At 51.8% G+C, this 17,171-nt stretch overlaps 1 long non-coding RNA gene across 1 annotated transcript in view; it reads right to left on the bottom strand.

The window, feature by feature from the left end:
• Nucleotides 1–17,171, bottom strand: part of LOC103621301 — a 35,850-nt gene that overhangs the window by 1,002 nt on the left and 17,677 nt on the right. The window lies entirely within an intron of this gene.

Below are 17,171 nucleotides of genomic sequence, written 5' to 3' on the forward strand. Positions count from 1 at the left end.
TTCTCATGGCTCTGGACCACCTTACCCTCTTCCTTACGAGGGAAACTGTGGTCCCCAAGATGCCAAGCTTTCCCTGCGCCCTCCTCAATCCCTTACCTCTGCCTGCCCCACTCACCGCCAGCCAGGGGAGGGCTCACCGCTTGTCCTTCCTCCCTAGGCTTTGGGGCATGGGATTACTCTGCATGTCAGAGCCACTAAAGGCACAGCCCTCTGATGTTTTAATCTTCGTGTTAACTTTCCCTGCCCTTGGCGCCCTTGCCTGGCTGGAGAAAGTGATACCAAGCCACCGAGCTGGAGCCGAAGCTGTGACACTCAGCAAAAGTCCCTCTCTTGGCTTTCCCCATGCCTCCCGTGCTTTGCCCCACACATCTTGCACCTTGCAGCATGTTCTCCCTTTTTTCTGATTTTTTCCCTCTATTTCCTTTACACTTTATCCATGTTGAGTGTGTATTCCCTAGCCTCCAAACCAGTCCCATCCTTCTCCTGTCCTCCCTCTGCTTTGCCCATCATCTGTTACATTGGAAGGAGTAAAGACTAATACAACAAATCCTTGAGTACACTTGCAAAAGGAACCATCAGCTGGCTAATTTATTCTTTTTATTGCACCAAATTGTAATTTTATAAAATACTGCAAATTTTATAAAATATTTGCAAGCCCATTTTAAGAGATAAATCTTCTGTGTGGCTCTCTAATGAGCCGCCCTGGGAGTAGCCGGCATGTGATCTGCTGTAGGTCGCACCGCGACGTTCCCAGGCTGTGACTGGATGAACCACCGTAACTCTTTGAACTGTGCAAATACTCTACACTCTGGGGTCCAGGCTGCAATTTTCATGGGTATTTTTTTTCTCTCTTAAAAATAGATCTTCTGTAACCCCTTTATTGCAATATTCATAAAGCACTTGATGGAAATCCAAGGAAAATCCCTTCCCTTCCGCAACTTTGAAGCAAGCCTAGAACTTAAGACAGGCAGAGACCAAACCTACCCCAAGTGCATGGGTTTGGGGAAGGACCGTGGCCTGTCTCTGTCTCTGGGTGCCAAGAGGACAGACCCCATGCTGGCATGTGTGTAGGGAGACCCAGGCTGCAAAAAGCCAAGGCTCAGCACTTCTTTATCCTACGTGAGATTAGGAGTCATCCTGAATATTCCCCCAAGGCTGGCAAGGCTGTTGAGGTCAGGACAGATGAGATCTGAATGGTGGTGGGTGCTTTCACAAGCCCAGGAGAGGAGGAAGTGGCTGAATCCTGGTGCTCACCAGGCAAAAGTCTTTACCTGGCAGGTAAAGCCCCCTGTCCTGGGCAGGGACGGCCCCTATCCTCTGTAGGGACAGGCTGTAGGGACAGGCCTCAGAGAAACTCCTCTGTAGTGTGGATAGAGAGGATGCTCGTTGGTACCAGACATCAACCCAGCCTGGAAATCACACGCTGCCTGCCTGGTGGGCTTGAAACTTCTGGCACTCAGTAACTGAGGGCAGGAGGGGCTGGACCAACCCGACTGATTTGACATAAGCCTTAGGAAAACTCAAATCTCCTGCATGCACTTTCTCTACGGGCACAGTTCAGCCTTGCACTGAGGGTGCCTGCAAAAATAGGGCTCCACCAGGACCCAATCCCAGGCCAACACTGCCTTCCCTCCCCAGCGCCCTGCACAGGGAAAACATCCCTCTCCGTGTGGATTTACTGTCCATCTTTTTTTTAAAAACTGCATAAATAATTGAAATTATAGCTCAGCCTCTGCCCCAACACTTGCTCCTGGACCTCCTCGTGCCCTTACAAAGCCAGCACTGAGGTTTATATGCTGATAAACTCCCCTGCCACAGCAATTCTGGGCGGTGGGAAGAGAAAAAAAAAAAAACCCCTCAAATAATGGTAAATGGATGCAGAACGCTCTGCCTAATCAGATTCCTGTCCCCTATTGAGGCCAGGAAGGAGGGACCCCGCTCCTCCCCTGCCCTCAGCCCAGCCTCCGCTTCACCGGCTCACATGGAGAAACTTTCTGGACAATTTAATCTCGACAGGGTGTTACTTAGAAAAACCTTTTTCACTGTCAATATTTTTCTCCCCTCCCTTCCACCCCCCCCTTTTTTTTCTTCCCTCCCAGCCTTGATTGAATTTTGCAAGCCCCTGATATCTTTCTTTTTTGTAGGGATGCACGCTGCTTATGCAAATACCAGCCTTTCATACCAGCCTCCCTGGCTCAAGCCCTCCAACTTGAATGTGACCAAAAGCTGTGCTCTCCCCTGCTAACTCCTTAGCACAATTACACCTCCATTCTGCTCCAGGGGCCCGGGGAGGGGGAAAAAAAAATCATTTTAAACTAATAACACGTGCTGTTTGCTTTGGATAATTACAAGGGAGCTTCGGCTTCTAAGAGCTATGAAATATTCTGTGCAGCGGGGCGGGAGGGAGGCTCCGTGTTACGCCTACGCTGCGAGTTTTATCTCCTGACGGAGATGCTCGCGCGGCCTCTCGAGGCTCCCTCCATCTCGTGCTCATCCTCTGCACCTGGGCAAGCATTTACATTTCCTACGGAGCAACTTCTCGGCGCTTTGGGCTACAGGAGAGAGGAGAAGGCATCTGACATTTTCCTTATCTCAAGTTACAATTTCCTGCAAGCATCAAGATAATAAAACATCGGCGATGGGCAAGATGAGCGAAATGAATGCGTCGGCTGAGCCTCCCACAGCAGCGCGGGAAGGGCCGGGGAGAAAGGACACCCGGGGGATGCGGCTGCTCCGCTGGCTCTCGTTTGCATCGTGGCCCTGATGTTATTGTCCTCCTGCCTTGTCTGCTGGGGAAGTTTATGTGGAGGGCTTTTGCTGGGGCGAGGAGGAGGAGGGGAGTTTTCCCCAAAAGCACCCAGGAATCTGTCAAAAGAGGGACAGAAAAGAGAAGAAGAAGAAGAAGAAGGGAGACAGAGAGTGGGAACGTCAAGGACCCCTGACTAATGAATAGCAAGTTTGCCCTTGAACCTCCCTGGGCTTTGCCATTCCCAGGCTCCAAACAAGGGCTGATGCATGCTTGGGCCCAGCTGCAGGGGGACCGGGCTATGGTTCATCTCAGACACTTTGACAGGCCGGGCCTTTTCCCCACATAGCTCAGACTCGCCTAACTACTCCCCTGGCAACAGCTCAGTGCAGGAACCTGCGCTGAGGCCCTGCCTGCTGCATACAGAAGTACGAGGAGGAGGAGGGGAGCCACTGGGAGAAATTAGCTAGAGACTGGCTTAACCCATCAAATGCTGGGCAGGCGTTGCCAGCCCCAGCACCCTTTGCTCAGCCCCAGCACCCTCCAGGCATCCCCAGGTGCTCACTGGCCAGTATCTGCAGTGGAGCTGGAGAGGGGCAGGGGTGGGTTACACGTGCAGAGTCGCTGTGTATCACAAATCCCACGACCTGCTGCTTCACCATGACCCAGCGCCTTGGATCTCGTGAGTCTGAACGTCCTCATGGTGCCAGGGATGTAGGAGGGAGCCAAAGTAGCCAGCTGGAAAAGGCCACTGCACACTGAGAGGAAAGGGCATGGCCTCCCCCTGGTGTGGTGGGACAGGGCATCCCTCTCTGCCAGCCAAAATGAGGGCAGGGGCTGGATGAGAGGCACAAACTTGCCCTGGATGCTCTTTCTGCATTGCAGATCAAAGGCTGGGGACGAGCTGGCCTTAGGGGTCTGCACTGAATGGCCGGAGAGAACAGGCACAAGCACCCAGCGGCTCTAAAATGCGACCCAGAAACGTTCCCACATCCCAGCCCCATATAAATCAAGGGGGGAAAAAAGGGGGAGCTCCATCTCAGCCTCTGTTTTTACAGAGCATTTTTCATGTGCAGCCCCTGAGAGAGGGCTTTGCCGAGCTTGTTAAGGATGGCTCCTGCGCCAGGCAGAGAGGGGGACGCACCATATGGAGAGGAGAAAAAGAAAAGGGGACACTGAAAATGGAAAATTATGCAAAGCAGGAGGAGAGGCGCTGGGGGAAAGGGGGGAGGGAGGCAGCAAGGAGGTGGGGGATGGGGAGACAGGAGGCTGGAAGGGAGCCCTGACTTGGGGAACACCATGAGCTGGCACTGGGGCTGCATGAGGGACAGAAGTTTCCTGTGACTGGGTGCAGGACAGCCCTTTGTACCCTAGGGTGCTGTCACTGGAGGGCAGTTCTCCAGCCTGGCCTTCCCTGGGAGGGTCTGGGCTGTGCCAGGGCGATGCCCAGCTGGACTGTGGTGGGTGCATCCTGTTTCTGGAGTTGTGCTGCACTGGCAGACACAGAAAAATGGGGTCCATGGTGACCTACTTCAGAGGTTTCCTGAGTTATTTCAGAGGTGTCCTCTGTTACTATAGCAATGAGGGTGCAAGCAAACATTATGGGCTTTTGGTCAAGAGTTTTGCTTTTCATCAGTCACAAAAACCAGAGCCATGTAAGGAGATGCCAGGGCATTGTAAGAAAAGGCTCTGATCAACAGCAACGATAGCAAGGGCCCAAACTGCCCCTGGGTCTCAGCTGCCCATGCAGTGATGGTGGATGCTTGGGTGAGTGAAAGGAGAATCCAAATGCAACTGCCAGAGCTCTTCCCTTTCCCTTGGACCCTGCAGAGTCCTGGTGCTGCAGGGTGAGCTGCAGGGTTAGCTGCAGGCCCAGTGTGGCTCAAGGATGCTGTGCAGGCATTCCAGTCCAGGCTTGTGTTACTGCCCAGCTTGTGCTCCAACTCCAGCATCTGGCCTAACGCTGTGTTTGGAAAAATGACTCGACTCTTCCCAACCCAGGTCTAGAGCTCCCTTTCACTACCCTGGAAACACCAGCCACCTTTGGGGAAACCACCCACCCTGTCACTGTGACAGCTTCTTTGTCCCAAAGCCGCTCTGCGCCTCAAACTTGTGGCAGTCTGCTGGCTCCCTGTCATGGGCCACAACCACCTTGCACATCCTCACTGGGTGCAAGACCCCTTCTCCAGCCCATCTTTCACCCAGCAAGGAAAGCCACTCACCCCCATGCTTGGTGCTTGTTGCTCTGAGACTCCTGCTTTGTCCCCTCCATGCCATTCCCATCTTCCCGTTCTGTGGCTTTTGTTCAGAGCAGCCAGTGTTTTTCCTTCACTCTCCTCAGCATTGCTCCACACCCAGGAACACAAACTGCTCCTGGCTCCCACCGCTCATCTCTCTTGGCCCTGTCACAGCCCTTGATCTCACACCCGTATCTAACAGACTGCTCCCTTTTCCAGCTCCTTCTCCTTTTTGTTCCATCAGGAAACCTTCCCTTGCTGCATCCCAACAGGATTTCTCCATTAATCCCATCTACTGTGCTTCCCTCCATTTACCACTGGTTAATTTACCATCAGCCCTATGCCCCCAAACCCTCATTTCAGGGAAGTGTGGGGCAGATTCATGTGAGGCCAGTGCATGCGAGGGGCTGGTACAGAGACAGGCGTGGGACTGTGCCTGCAGAGATGGGCACGCTTGCCCTGGCATACACGTGTTCCTGCCTGCACATGCCAACACCTACATGCTCCTGCCCACGTTCCCGCTGCCAGATCCAAGGCTGTGGGATTTCAAGGGGAGTTCTTGTTCTCCAATGGGGCACGGGCGTAATCTGCACAGCACGGCTGCAGGTTGGGATTTGGGCTTTTTTGGTCTTACAGACACTAGACTAAAAAGATGCTGTATTCATTTAGTTTCTTCGAGAGCCATGCCCTGGAGTAAGGCTACATGTGTTGGCCAGATCCTAAGTAAAGCCGTGGAATAAGCTGTAGGCACTGAAGAGGATTCATCTAAGCGGCATACAAAGAAAAACAGCAAAAAATAAAGTTCACGGGGGCACAAGGAAAACAGAGCTTCCACCCACAGAGCAGCTGTGTGGGGCTCTGGAGACAGGCAGGCAACGTGGGAGATGTTTCAGAGCTTGCTCTCAAAATGATGCATTTGCAACCGCTTCCCTTCTGCAACCACTGGAGGTACACTGCGCTACCTGCCCTGCAGAGACACATTTCAATCTTCAGGCACAGGAATTTGTCCTGGGCTGCTTCCAGGCTGGCTGGCCCCTGTGGCAGCATGATGCAAAAATGAGATGTGCCTCCATGCGAGAGGAAGAAGGGGGACATACTCTATCCCTTGGTATCCTGACACGGGCAAGAAACTGCCCCTCCACGAACAAAGCCAGGCAAAGGGGCTGTTTGGTGTTCTCACCGCAAATTCCCACCCACGAGGAATGGGTGGTGTGGGGGAAGCAGATGGGATTCAGGGTGTCCTTTGGATCAGGCTGGCCTCAGCTGCTGTGCTGGAAGCTGAACCATTTCCAAGGAGGATACAGCAAGAACAGTGAGTCCTGCCCAAGTGACGGTCCAAAGCGCTGGCACTTCGTCCTGATTCAACCTCGCCCCAGATTCCTGCCCTTGGCGTGCATCCAGGTTCCTTTCTCCTTGACCCATCTCCATCAAAAGAAGCGCTGTTATGAGTCTCTGCTCTGAGTTTCTAGTCTACAAATAGAAGCAAAGCAGCGCCTGCTCCAGAGCTGAACATTTCCACTAAACCCTATTTTGATGCCTGTCCCGGCCACAGAAATCTTTTGGGACCGTGTCACTTGTATGAGATGTTAAATATTTCAACCTCCAGCAATACAAGACACTGATACAATACCGAACTACACAATTGCTGTATGTCCCTGCACTTCCACCTTGGCTGCAGAGTTGCTCCACAAGGGTTCATCTCCAGCAAATATTTCTCTGGACAGGGACAGGGAGTTGGCTGCCTTGAGCACTGGAGCCGATGTGTTTATCGGGCAGCAAAGCTGGCCCTGCCATCTCTCCCGGGGAAGCTGTGCCACGGGAGCTGCTAAAACAGCATTTCATTTCCAAACAGGGCCCCAGAGACCTCTTGTGTGAAGGATTCAACAGAGCGAGGCGGGGTAGCGCAGAGCAAGGAGACACAACCCCAGGCTAAAAATAAGCCAGACCCCAGGTTTGATGAACCTTATTGCTCTGCACAAGGGTTCAGGCTGGCCTGTCCCCTTGAATGAGTGCCAATCTCTCCTACGCCACCACTGATGGGGAAACAGCGAATTGGGATTTTTTTCACCTCCTTCTTCCCCCCTTTTTCCTCCCCTAACGCCTTTTCCGCATCATAAGCAAAGTCCTAATAAAGCTCCCATCCCCACTGCCAGCCCTGCACCATGCTCCCAGCAGAAAAGAGATGCAAAGCCACGCTTGGAATCTGATTCCCCGGCTTTAAACGCTGCTCTGCCAGCAAAGTGCGACTTGAAAGCTCCCCTGTCACAGTTACAAAGCTCCGAACAGCCCTTCCTCGGATAATCACGCTTATCTCCAGATTAAGAAAGAGAGACCTGCAGCTGAGGCTGGTCACATGGGCTGGGATGTGGGCAAATCTCTTTTAAACAATCCCCATATAGCTGTGACCTCCACCACAGCCCAAATACACCGTCCCTCAGTCCCACTCGAAAACCAGCTCTGGAGACATGACAGAGCATGTGAGAGGAGACTGGGCTGGTGATGGGGGGGGGGCAGGAGGGAAACCAAGGGGGAGGAGTGAGAAAGCAACGGAGAAGAGGAGGGTGAGAAAGACGGAAGAAGAAATAAGTAAAGGGAGGATGTGGGAGAGGAATAGGATGTGGTGGAGAGGGAGGAAAAGTGCATGAATGGAGGGGGAGGATGATGAAGGACAGGGAGGTCTCTGCTACTCTTCCTGTTGGGGATTAGTTGTCCCTGCACTGTCCTCAGTTTAACTCTTCCCACTCTGTCCCCGGCTGGCAGCCTAGCCTGATTACGTGACTCCAGCTGTGCCAAGCAGCCTTGGCAGGGCGAGCACGTTACCTACTTTGCTGCCACGGATTCATTAAGAGGCTTTGCTTGTGTGGGAATAGTCATCCCAACGGGAAAAGGGAAAAAAACCCTTCTGCAGATCAACCTGGCGAGGAGCTCTGACAAAGCGGTTTCCACAGCCCTGCCCAGAGTTTGGGAGCAGAACTAAGGAGAGACAGGGATGTGTAAACAGCAGAGGGGTGGGAGATCAGCTGGAAGGGGTCCCTAGCATGGCCACTGCTCGGAGATGAGGCACGAGACAGGGAGGGAACTACAAGCCCTTTGCAGGATGCTGGTGCCTGGTTCTTCTTTGTCATTAAAGGCCACCTTGCATCTGGGTCAGGCATGGATGACACATTCACCCTCTGCGTAAATGAAAGGTCTGAGCAACCGCAGAGCGACTTTTTCCAACAGCAGGTTCCCTTCTTACATCCATGTGGGATTAACACAATTACTTTGCAATGGAGGAGCCCAAACAGCTCTGAAATGGGCACAGAGTGCTGGGGCTGCACCTCTCTGAAGATGCCCACTCTCTGCTGGCACTGACTTGGGGTTTCCAGCCGTGGCCATCGGCTGGCGCCCGCCCGGGGGGGCTCCGTGCGCAATTAGGCACCGCTGATAAGTCACATGAAATTGCCTTTGTTCTCCAACTGGAAGACCTCCATTTCCTGGGAATCCCTTTTTTCCCTGCACATTACTGATGAGCTGCCCACTGTACCTACTGCTGGAATGGCAGTGAGGATTTTGGGGCACTCTTTGGGCTGGCCCTCATAGATGTCCCATGCAGGTCGATGGGGAGGTGTAGCCTGGCCCTGCCTGTGTTCCTGGACTTCTCTGAGCACAAAGGAGAGCTGCTCCTCCTGCCGCCCACTCTGCCCTGCCAGGGACTTGTCAGCTCTCCTCCAGGCAGGTGGCTTTGTCGCTTCCTGGCTACTCTACCATCTCTCCATGTCACCTCCCAGCTTCCTCCCCAGTAGCAGAGGAAAGCCCAGTGCCGCTGCAAAGTCAGTGGGGGAAGAGGCGTCAGCCCTACCCAACCCAAACCCTGCTGATGCCAATGGCCACTTTATCTTGTTCATGACCTTCCCCTTTTCCTCATGCTCTGCTGCTTGGACCAAGCATCTCCCACCCAGGCTCCCTGCAGGTCCAGCCCCACTCCATCATGTATCAGCTCCTGCTCTTCATTCCTTCACTGCACCAGGACCCAAGTATGGAAGAGAAGGCAAAGCAAATTGGAGCCAACACAAAGCTGGGCGCTACCAAACTCCACAGGAGGCAAGCTGTGCTCCAGTAAGACTTCCCAAAATGACCTCTGCTTCAGAGCAGCCTTGTGCTACGTAAATCCCTGCTCTTTCAGCATCCGGCAGCTGCTCAGACGGGACCACAGGGAGAAAAGACATCTTGGCCCGTTCAAGAGTTTCTTCCCATTCTGCTCAAGAAATGTACGTGGGCTCTTAAGTCTTGTTGATTTAAGGGAAAGGATGCAAAATTAATTTAGACAGGAAATTAATTAGATGTGAACTGATGTTTACATCCCTACACATACAATGAATTCTTGTGCGAACCTACAGAATGCAGATGGATGGATGGATGAATGGTAACAGCAGTCTAGGAATGACATTATGTGCTGGTCCATACGCTGGGGATGTAGAAAGACTTTTCTCTGCATTGGTAATTAATAACTCTATCCTGAGCAAATGTTGATAAATCCTTTATAGAGCACGTTATCTCTGTCTCTCCAACTCCTTTCTGCATTTCCATTTGCCTGTTTCCACTGCTCCACCCCTGGCACCCACACGCTTCACTTCCCTCCCATATTTTGTAACTGGTAGCAGATTTGACTCCCTTTCTGGAGAAGGAGGCGGAGGTTTTGTTACTGGGGCTTTGTGTGAGTGATTGCATGTGTATGTGTGTATACAAAGATGGATACAAATCCATTGGAAATAAACACCTTTTAAGCGACTCGAGAGAAAGACACACAGGGCAGAGGAAAAGAAAGAGCCTACAGACCCTCAGCCAGACAATCAGCCAAGATGAAGAGAAAGACCCAGTGAACCAAAAAAAGCCTCAGTTCTCTTTTAAACTCTCCATGATTTGCAACGAAAGCAGCAGATCTCATCGCTGGGAAGCCGAGCTCCGGCGATGCAACCCTCACCCCTTCTCCCAGCCCCGCACAGCTCAATTACCCCAGGCTGCCAGGCTGCACTGAGCACACCCCCACCACCCCACATCTCCCCCGCCGCCGAGACAGCTTTCGCCAATGGAAGGAGTACAAATATATTCATTGGCACCTTATCAGACATGCATGCAAAACTAATTAACATGGGGAGACATGCAAGCTGCCACCCAGCCACAAATACACACCCACGAGCATGCACACACACACGCACGCATGCACAAGGCAACCCTTGTCTAGGGGGGACATTCAAAAGGCTTTGTCACTAATTTAGGCATCTGTCTCAGTCTGGTCTGGTCCTCCTGGCTAGGCTGGAGTTGTGGTTTTTTTCCCACTCTGTTTGACAATGCTGGGAACATGCCCGGAGACCCCTCATTCAAATCACCCCTTGACAATGGTCTCATTGTGTGAGCATATAGAAAAGGGAAAGGATGGGGGAGAAGATGTGGAAGGGGGGTAAGGAATTAAAATGTGAACCCAAGGAAGTGTTTACTAACACAAGCCTCGCAGCTGCCCCGTCTCTCCTCCACCCCCTTCTTCCGCCCCCAGCCGTTCCAGTGGCCCAGCTTGTCCCCAGTTCGAAGCGGGCAGCAGGATGTCGGGACAGTGGAGTGGGAGCAGGGCTGCACAGAGGTGCACAGAGAGCAGGCAGACCGGATGGATGAAGCCTCAGGGCATTCAAGTCTTTGGCAGCAGGGGGGCAGGTACAGGTTAGAGAAGAGAAGATAGAGCCAGAGATGCCTTGGAGAGGATTAGGGACTTAAAATGTCCCGGGAAGGACATCTTCATGGAGGAGCAAGAGATTTATTGGTATAACCACTCCAAGGCTTTTTCAGGCAGGAACAAAAAGTGCTTAAACCTGGCCTCGTGGATTTAGAGCAAGTGAGCAGCCTCACCGCACGGTTTGGACTGCTCTCTTTGGTGCTGCTGCCAGACACGCTACAGCACAAGAAGAAAGGGGGAGAGCAGCAGGGAGTTGGAGCTGGGGGCTCAGAGGATGGACCGGCCTCCCTTCAGGACCCCACTGTCTGCCTATTGCTAGTTATTAAATACCAGGAGAAAAAAAAAATAGGGAAAAATGCCCCAATGCTCTGACCATCCCCCAGGCACGCCTGGGGAAGGAAATAGCGAAGGTGCAGATGGGGGGTGGTCGCCCCCAGCCCCACCGCGCTTGGCTGGCCTTGGCAGGCTCCGTTCAGCTGGAAATGCCCAAGAGCCAGCAGAGCAACGGGAACGGGAGCTGGGGAGGGGGAGAAGATGATGACAACGTTTTCCATATATGCAAATGCATCCACACAAGATACCCAGAGGGAGACAAAACAAAGAGACCTCAAAGAGGCTGGCTCTGAGACCCGCACAAAGCCAGATACCTCTGCACACCTACGGTGTTTGCACGTGAGGACCTGTGCAATGCAGGATGCAATGTTGCCCAGAGGTTCCCCCCAATCTGAGCAGATATCAACCCAAAGAAAGCCTGGTGGAGGAGCCCAGTGAAAGCTGCAAAGCCAAATGCCACAATCCCACATCCTCCTACACAAACAGATGCACCTTAGGAGTACAGAACTATTCCTGTCCTTTAGCTTAGTCAGAGAAGAGAAAAGCTGTGATGCAAACCCACATGAGCCCTGCCTTGGTGGGCAGAGGTAGCTCTGCTCCTCCGACACTGCTCCTGCAGTCGGATCCACCCCCTAGACCTTTGTGTGCTTTCCATAAGAGGAAAGCTAGGAGATTCCCGGACATTACTATAAACAAGGCCGGGCAAAATGTCACACAGAAACCCAAGAACATACATGAGACGAAAATTCTCTTTCCCACAACCATCGCAACAAAACAAAAGTCACCTGTGCAAACATTTCTGCTTAAAAAAGGGAAACTACTGCCAAGTAAGCAAATCTGTGCTTTTTATCCAAACAAGTGGTTGTGAGCAGTTTTATTGCCACATTCCTGTGCCCCAATACACAGGGATAAGCACTCGACACACAGCGACACACAGGGACTTGGGGACAGAGCTGTTGTTTTAATAGGGCAATGAAGACAGCGAATGAAATAAAACCCTACAGAGATCAGCTTGCAGAACTCAAGGCTGAGAAAATCTATTTGATGGTGAAAGGAAACAAGGACACTCGTGATTCTGCTCTCATTTCCATGCTGTAAATTTGGGCAGCTTTTAGTGAACGCAATTAAATCCTCACTTAGGATTTAACCTGGTGAAGCTGAGGGCAGACCTTGCTACAAGACCCACCTCTGGGCTCTTCCCCTCAACTTACTCTGCAGAGGCCAGCAGGAGCTGTGAGACAACTGAGTGAAAAAGCAAGGGAATTCATAGATCCCTGCCAATGTAGCCATTTCAAAGCCCCCTTCAGCTCTGTCTTGCCTGTTTTCTCCTTCCCCAGTGATTTGCCGCTTTGCTGATGGAGCTTTGGCTGCAGGGAACAGTCAGTACCAGCCTGGCAAGCACAGAGACTCAATAGTATTTGGGCATCTCCTTCCCTTTGCCTCTAATGGGAACTGAAAACCTCAGCAAACCCCCAACACATCCACTCCCTGCCTCTGGTGGCTGATCCTTCCTTTCCAATACTCTTAGGGTCTCAGTGGGGATCCCATGCAAGACTCTTGCAAGAAACCCTGCAAGACCCTCTGTTATTAACATCTCTTTGACTATTCTTTACATTTTCCTTTATTCTAAGACAGGGCTTAGAATTTCAAAGGCTTTTGCCCACCAGCGCAGTTTAACACACTGAGTTTCCCAAGCAACAAGTGATAGAACTCCTCACCTACTTGTACCACACAGGTAAAGTCACCTCAGGGCTGTGACCTTAAATCCACACATGCTATTCCCCGTGGATGTTGAGAGGTGTAAATCTCAACATCTTATTAAACAGATCACTCAGAACAGATTGCCTCACAACATAACTTTTCGGCTGGCCACTACCCACGAGCGGATGATTTTACATGACATTTATTCATGCAAATTGCCAAGGCTGTAGTCTGGTTACCCAGCAAGAGCATAAAAATTTACAGTTTAGATGCATAAATGCTGGCACCATGAGAGAAGACATGATGAGACTGGAAACACATCCCTGGGTTTCACATAGAGTGCAAGAAAACTTAGAGGGAGTCCTCATCAGATGGGGGTTTATCAGGAATGACCCCCCCCCCCAAATGATCCAGGGGAGGCAGAGAAAGGCATGTGCAAGACTGCAGGGGCTACAGAGAAATGAACTTCTCCTGCTGCATGTGCAGGAACCTGCCATGGGGAGAGCACACGCAACATTTTACGTCACTCACAAAGCCTACTCTGTCCAATAAAGTGGGGAGGTAAAACAAAGCATGAAATCCAGGCATAAATTAGCATCCCTCTAGTCTAGCTTTATTTGTGCTGCTGCTGCTGTGGATTAGCATCTAGCTGGCTGACAGGCTGATAGGCAGACAGAAACAGGGAGAAATAAAAAAAAAAAAAAAAAATCAGTAGGTGTCTTTTTTTCCCTATGGTTCCTGGGATGCCTGCCTTCAAAGTGCAGGCAGTGTTCATCCCTTTAGGACCCGAATTCTTCCATCGTCCTGTGACAGCAATAGGCTCTGCAGGAAAGCAAATCCCCCTGAGATATTTGTGCCTGCACTCTGTGGAGCCGGCACCCGTCATCTAACGCAAGCCCAGTGCGAACCCGTCACATCCTCAGCCGCCATCCCTCCGGCATCCACAGCTCCACTCTGCACAGAGCCACAGAGCCCCGGGAGCAGCTCCGGTGTGGGGCTGGGAGACCTTGAGGACAGCACCTCGCCACAGGCACACACAGGGAGCAGACGCCTCGGGATTAGCTCTGGATCATGTTCACCCTCGCTTAGGGCAGCTGCTTCCTTCACTGCTTGCAGCCACGGCTGGGTTTGGTACCTGATCCCAGATGACATGACCGGGATCACACGCCGGCATCTCCTCTCAGTTTGTGTCAGAAATGTGTCACTGCCAGCTCCTCGGGCAGGAGGACCTGCAGAGAGCTTCCATCGGGCTGACACACAGCCTTCCGCTCCTCAGGGCTGCATGGCAAAATGAGTGGTCGTCACCGGAGACATCCCTCCTCTCAGGGCTTGGTGGCCTCGTGCCCACCCACCCTTTCCAAGCACAGCCATGAAAACACAGCACTAAAGAGGTGCAAGTTCTGACAGCCACCACTTTGGTCTTTCCCAAACCAGCCCTGGCAAAGGACGCGTTTCTGCCCTAGCAACTTCAGGCAGCAAAGAGGAGCTGGGAAGCTCCTGACTTGTGCACAAACTGGGGCAACAACAGCAGTAAACTTGACCGTGGTCAGAGTGAACTGCAAAGCCCATCTCCACCCTCACTGAGCCATTCAGAACTTGGCTGTGCTCTCAGGTCACAGGAGATTTCTAGTCCTTGCCTGTCTTTTAAGGAGCCAAACACAGAGCTCAGTTTTTAGGCTATGGAAATCAAATTTTCAGCCATTTGCAAAGGTGGCCTAGAAAACACAGACTAATTCTGCACAGCCATAAAGCGAGTCCCTCAGGAGTACAGCATGCAGTTCGAACACCCCCGTGTCCCTCTGCCTGCCACCATGACTCTCATTGAGTGGGTCTGATCAGAGGATGCAGGTGGGAAAACTCCCCAGGATGCTGAGAATCCCTCCTTGGCAGAGCCCTTGCAGCTCTCAGCCAAGTGTACTGGCCCCACTGATCACTGGTGCCACAATCCCAGTAGATTGGTACTGGCATTGGAGCATGGAGCAGGCAAAGCATTGCTTGTGCAGCAGGCACCTGTGGCCAGTTCTGCTCGCTCCATGCCCAAATGGGTCAACACAGGCAGGTTTTCCCCAAAGGAGGCAGAAGGGCACTTTGCAGGGCTTCGAGACAGCTGCAGCTGGAAATAGCCCAAGCAGAAGAGATCTATCCCTGTTCCTCCAGCCACGCCTTCCCTGGAGTGCTCGATCCAATTCCGGAATAAAGCACACCATCACCACCCTCATCCCACTGCACCCAGCAAGACAGTCCCCTCCACATCCATGCACCCACAGAGGTATCTATGGAAACATCCCATAGCATCAGTAGGGCGGTTTCTTTTAGGGGCTAGGAAGGAAGGGAAGAAGGATGAAGAGAGTGTAGAAACCGGAGCCTTTATTTCCCAGCACTCAGCCATGTTGTTAATTAGGTAGAGAGACCAAGCCACTTCCTACCACATCCTCAAGCTCTTGCAGCAAGAGCAGGCACTCCTTTTGTCTCTGTCCTTTGGGGATGAGAAGGAGGCAAGGAGGCAGAAGTCAGACAGAGCCTACAGAAATGCAACAAGCTGCAGGAAGGATTTTTCCTTTGCACGGGGATGGGCCCCTGATGGGTTCCCCAGCCAGCACTTATCTATGTGAACCATTTGTTTCCTCTCCAAGCTCTCATCTTGCTCTGACACATCACCCATTCACCTGATTGCAAGCAAAATGAGTCAGATGGGTCCCAGCCTTGCACCCACTCATAAGCCCTCTATTTCTACTCTGCTCCTCAGTGCCACACCTTCAGAAAGCTCAGCCTGGGGACTGTGCAGGACCACAACTGCCTTCAAAGCTTGTACAAGTCCAGACTCACACATGCAGTTTGCCTTTCATTCTGAACAGCTCCAGTTCAACTCTGCATAAGATGTATTAAAACTCACACTGGCAACAGCACATTCAGCCAAGCGGCCACTGGGACCAAAGCAATACCTAGGAAATGTATCACAAATGGACTGAAGGAGCACATTCCCTTGACTCACTGGTCCAAGTGGCGACTTGGGACATGTCTGCAGCAGCCTGGGGAGACCCTGCACAGTCCCATGAGGACACCACAGAGACAGCATCTCCTCCTCTGGCTCTTAAGCAGAGTCTTCGGCAGCGCTGCACACAGCATGTGACCTCTCAGTTAAAGCAAGGACCAAATAAATTTTAAAAAGCATTTTTTTTCTGAGTCCTGCCAGCGTGGAAGTCAAATACTGTTTTTCAAGCTGTTCCCAGAATGAGACAGAGCCAAACATGTCCACAGGCACAGCCAGTCTGTGTCTGTACAGCCTTGTTCCCACCACCTTCATTAACACGTACAGAGATGTGCATCCCTCACTTGTGAACAAGGTGCCAGGGACCAACATCACCAATTATTACCTTCCAGACCATAGACCTTTGTGTCCAAGGTTCTCTGTGCCCAGGGCCACACAACAACATCTGGGACCACTCCTGAGGGTCCTCAGTATGTTTAGGGGCTTAAGTGAAGTCCAAGCCAGCCACTATCCAACACAGTGTGATCCATGACACTCTCTTTTACTCCCTGTTCGGTGTTATGCAGCATCCTGCACTGTCAGCCTTAAGCTTTGAGTCTCAATCCCCAAAATTGCTAAGACTCATTCCAAAAACCAACTATTTGGAGGGGTTTTTTTTCAGACTGATCATGCCCAAGCCCTACAAAGTCTTTGACTTATTTCCAGAGTTTTCACTGCAATTAAGATGTCCCTAAATACATTTCTTGTTAGCATAATTCTATTAATTTTAAGTGAGAACTGAGACTTTTAAGCAGTCCTTGATTACAGTTGCTGGGGGTTTGCAACAGACACCCCAAATCCCAAGGTTTGTTCTAAAACCTCAGTGAATTATTCTAGTCCAGCCTTGCCAGCTGCTCTTCTACCCAAAAGGCACCTTCCCTTGAGAGCAGGATAGTAGAAGAAGGGAAGAAAGCTGGAAAACAGCCATTTCTGGGACTACAAATGAAATCAGGAGGAACAGTCCCAAAAGCCTCTCTTAGCCTTGGCCACCAGCAGCAGCTACTCGGGAAGCTCCCACCAAGTGAGAGCCAAAGGAAGAGACGCACTGATCCTGCCTTGCTAGATTTTATGCCAAGCTTGTCAGCAAGGCATGCTCAGCTTTGGCTGCCCAGGAAATGCAAACCTCTCCTTTGTGTGGCTTTCTGGACACCTCCCGCTGCCCTCCCTAAATCCCAAAGCCAGCAGCATCCCTTGCAAGGTGCACGCCATGCCAGAGGCAGCAAAGACGTGCTCCTCGCAGCCTCCTGGCTCCAGGCCTTCTGCCAACACCGTCCCAACATGGGGCACGCAGGCAAAAGAGCTGCCGGAGGAATCCACGCCAAGCGGCGCTGAGCACGACCTTTCTGCTTTACAATGGTAACCTGAATCCTAAATACTGGATTTCTAGGCACGCATTAAAGCCATGAGACAATGGAGACG

The sequence above is a fragment of the Corvus brachyrhynchos genome, unplaced genomic scaffold (assembly GCF_000691975.1).
Source record: "Corvus brachyrhynchos isolate BGI_N302 unplaced genomic scaffold, ASM69197v1 scaffold97, whole genome shotgun sequence".
NCBI classification, from domain to species: domain Eukaryota; kingdom Metazoa; phylum Chordata; class Aves; order Passeriformes; family Corvidae; genus Corvus; species Corvus brachyrhynchos.